Here is a 4,515-nt window from a genome sequence, read left to right as displayed (position 1 = left end):
TCACACAGTCCGTACTTATACTGGCAGGAAAAAGAGGCAATTTGGAGGCCCTTGCACAAACTGGCTTTATTCTACCTAAGTTGCCCTCCCACAAGTGTGTACTCCGAAAGAGTGTTTAGTGCCGCCGCTCACCTTGTCAGCAATCGGCGTACGAGGTTACATCCAGAAAATGTGGAGAAGATGATGTTCATTAAAATGAATTATAATCAATTCCTCCGCGGAGACATTGACCAGCAGCAATTGCCTCCACAAAGTACACAGGGAGCTGAGATGGTGGATTCCAGTGGGGACGAATTGATAATCTGTGAGGAGGGGGATGTACACGGTGATATATCGGAGGGTGAAGATGAGGTGGACATCTTGCCTCTGTAGAGCCAGTTTGTGCAAGGAGAGATTAATTGCTTCTTTTTTGGGGGGGGGTCCAAACCAACCCGTCATATCAGTCACAGTCGTGTGGCAGACCCTGTCACTGAAATGATGGGTTGGTTAAAGTGTGCATGTCCTGTTTTGTTTATACAACATAAGGGTGGGTGGGAGGGCCCAAGGACAATTCCATCTTGCACCTCTTTTTTCTTTTCTTTTTCTTTGCATCATGTGCTGATTGGGGAGGGTTTTTTGGAAGGGACATCCTGCGTGACACTGCAGTGCCACTCCTAGATGGGCCCGGTGTTTGTGTCGGCCACTAGGGTCGCTAATCTTACTCACACAGTCAGCTACCTCATTGCGCCTCTTTTTTTCTTTGCGTCATGTGCTGTTTGGGGAGGGTTTTTTGGAAGGGACATCCTGCGTGACACTGCAGTGCCACTCCTAGATGGGCCCGGTGTTTGTGTCGGCCACTAGGGTCGCTAATCTTACTCACACAGCTACCTCATTGCGCCTCTTTTTTTCTTTGCGTCATGTGCTGTTTGGGGAGGGTTTTTTGGAAGGGACATCCTGCGTGACACTGCAGTGCCACTCCTAGATGGGCCCGGTGTTTGTGTTGGCCACTAGGGTCGCTTATCTTACTCACACAGCGACCTCGGTGCAAATTTTAGGACTAAAAATAATATTGTGAGGTGTGAGGTATTCAGAATAGACTGAAAATGAGTGTAAATTATGGTTTTTGAGGTTAATAATACTTTGGGATCAAAATGACCCCCAAATTCTATGATTTAAGCTGTTTTTTAGTGTTTTTTGAAAAAAACACCCGAATCCAAAACACACCCGAATCCGACAAAAAAAATTCGGTGAGGTTTTGCCAAAACGCGTTCGAACCCAAAACACGGCCGCGGAACCGAACCCAAAACCAAAACACAAAACCCGAAAAATTTCAGGCGCTCATCTCTACATTTTATACCGCTATGTCATGGTTTTTCTAGATGATATCCTCATCTTTGCCAATAATCTGGAGGAACATCGTTTCTGGGTAAAGGAGGTTCTGTCCCTTCTCCGTGTCAATCATCTCTATTGCAAATTGGAGAAATGTGTCTTTGAAGTTAAATCCATTCCGTTCCTAGGTTACATCATGTCCGGTTCCGGACTAGAGATGGATCCTGAGAAATTACAAGCAATCCAGAATTGGCCGATACCCTTAACCCTCAAAGGGGTCCAGAGGTTCTTAGGGTTCTCCAATTATTACAGAAAGTTCATACGAGACTTTTCCACCATTGTGGCGCCTATCGCTGCATTAACCAAGAAGGGTGCTAACCCGTCCAAGCGGTCTGAAGAAGCTACGCAAGCTTTTCATCTTCTAAAACAACGTTTCATCTCTGCACCAGTTCTGAAACAGCCCGACACCGACTCTCCTTTCATCTTAGAGGTGGATGCCTCTTCCGTTGGAGTAGGAGCGGTATTATCCCAGAGGGCTAAAGATGGCCATCTACATCCCTGCAGTTTCTTCTCCCAAAAGTTCTCCCCAGCTGAGCGCAACTATGCCATTGGCGACCAGGAGTTGCTAGCCATCAAGCTCGCTCTTGAGGAGTGGAGATATCTGTTGGAGGGAGCTTCTCATTCAATCACGATACTTACCGACCACAAGAATCTTTTATACCTGAAAGGCGCACAATGTCTTAACCCCCGTCAGGCCAGATGGGCACTTTTCTTTTCCAGGTTCGACTTTAAACTCCAGTTCTGTCCGGGCTCGCAGAATCGCAAGGCCGATGCCCTTTCCCGCTCTTGGGAGCAATAAAACGAGTCAGAGTCTTCAGACAAGCATCCTATCATTAATCCGTTGGCATTCTCCACGGTAGGGATGGACTCTACGTCCCCACCAGGGAAAAGTTTTGTGAAGCCGGTGTTAAGGAAGAAGCTCATGCATTGGGCCCATGCTTCCCGTTTTGCCGGACATACAGGCATTCAGAAAACCCTCGAGTTTATCTCTAGGTCCTACTGGTGGCCAACTCTGAAGAAGGACATCAAGGAGTTTATTGCCTCTTGCCCAAAGTGTGCCCAACACAAAGTTCCTCGCCAGTCTCCTGCGGGGCAACTGGTTCCATTATCTGTTCCCAGTCGACCATGGACCCATTTGTCGATGGACTTTGTTACAGATCTGCCTATATGCAGCAAGTTTAATACCATCTGGGTGGTAGTTGACCGGTTCACCAAGATGGCACATTTCATACCCCTTACCGGTCTTCCGTCAGCTTCCAAGTTGGCTCAAGCCTTTATCCAAGAGATCTTTCGACTTCACGGTCTCCCTGAAGAAATCATCTCCGATTGTGGAGTATAATTTGTAGCCAAATTTTGGCGAAGTTTGTGTCAAGCCCTCCAAGTCAAGTTAAAGTTTTCCACAGCTTACCATCCTCAGACCAATGGTCAAACTGAGAGGGTGAATCAGGACTTGGAGGCCTTCCTCCGCATTTACGTGTCTTCCTCCCAAGATGACTGGGTTCAACTCCTTCCCTGGGCCGAGTTTAGCCACAACAATCAATACCATTCCTCATCCTCCTCAACACCATTCTTCATCAACTATGGATTTCACCCTAAAGTTCCAGAATTCCAACCGCTTCCAGCAACTTCTGTTCCTGCAGTGGATGTCACCTTGCGTCAGTTTTCAAACAACTGGAAGAATGTCCGCGCAGCCCTGCTTAAAGCCTCATTTAGGTATAAGAAGTTTGCCGATAGGAAGCGTAGAGCGGTTCCGGCTCTCAAGGTGGGTGATCGAGTATGGTTGTCCACGGAGAATTTGAGGTTGAGAGTTCCCAGCATGAAATTTGCTCCTCGTTACATCGGTCCTTTGAAAATTGAACAAGTCATCAATCCTGTTGCTTACAGACTCCAGTTACCTCCCTTCTTAAAAATACCCAGGACATTCCATGTTTCCTTGTTGAAACCGCTGATCCTGAATCGGTTTCATTCTGCACTTCCTCCAGCTCCTAAAGTTCAGACTCAACGGGGAGTCGAGTATGAGGTGGCCAAGATTCTGGACTCACGTTTCCGTTACGGTCAGTTGCAGTATCTTATTGACTGGAAGGGCTATGGTCCTGAAGAACACTCTTGGACCAATGCGTCTGATGTCCATGCTCCTGCCTTGGTCCGGAATTTCCACTCGAAGTTTCCTCTAAAGCTTAAGAAGCGTCCTGGGGCCACTCCTAAAGGGGGGGGTGCTGTCACGATCCGAGTATCTGGACGCCATTACCTGCCTTTCAGATGTCTCCAGAGGCTCGCTCAGCGTTCCAAGGCCGGATCTCATCTGTGTCCACATACTGCACATTCCTCCTGTCATGCTGAGATGCTGTCACAGCGGCGCCATGTTTGAATCCTGCATGGCATCTCCCGTTCTCCGCGGCCTTCGCCGCCGCTCCTGTGTTATAGGTGCAGGTTGTTAGTGTGGTGTTCCATGCCTGCCGCGGCCTCCGTTGTCATCCACGAGTCTCAGCATACATTTGTCAGTCTGGCGTCTACTGTCCTCTGTGGTCGGCGCCGCCATTACAGTTATGTTTCCACATGGTTTCCCAAGCCAGTTTTCCCTCCAAGTTCTAACATGGGCGCAGCCATGTTGGATCTAATCACATGTCTCAAGTTCCTCCAATCCACTGCCTCTGGAAATCTGCATAATTGCCCAGCCAATGCCTGCATTGCTGCAGGTATAAGTATCCTGTGCCTGGGCCAGGAAATCGTCAGTGCTTTGTTTGTCATACCTTGTTCCAGTCTCTCTCCTGTGGTTGTGTTTCCAGGTTCCAGCTCCTGTCTCCAGCATCCACTAAAGAGACCCGCACCTGCCTACCATCCTGTGGTGCAGCCTGGCTCTGCAGTCCTCCGTGGCTGATCCAGTTTCCAGCTTCCAGCTATTTCATCTGCTTCCAGCAGTATCCACTACCACCGGTAATCATCCTTCAACTCCTCTGTTTCCACGATTCCTAGCATCTTACTACATTCACTCCGTGTTTCATCACCTGGCTGGTTCCACCCAGCATTCATTCAGTGACTTTATCATCTGGCTGATTCCATTCCGCATCCACTCCGTGTCTTACCACCTGGCTGGTTCCATCCAGCAATTACAACAGCTGATTCAAGTTACCAGCTTCATCTGTTCCA

Source organism: Pseudophryne corroboree, chromosome 1 (assembly GCF_028390025.1).
Source record: "Pseudophryne corroboree isolate aPseCor3 chromosome 1, aPseCor3.hap2, whole genome shotgun sequence".
NCBI lineage: Eukaryota > Metazoa > Chordata > Amphibia > Anura > Myobatrachidae > Pseudophryne > Pseudophryne corroboree.
The sequence above is the reverse complement of the archived record's forward strand: the minus strand, read 5'-3'. Positions refer to the sequence as shown.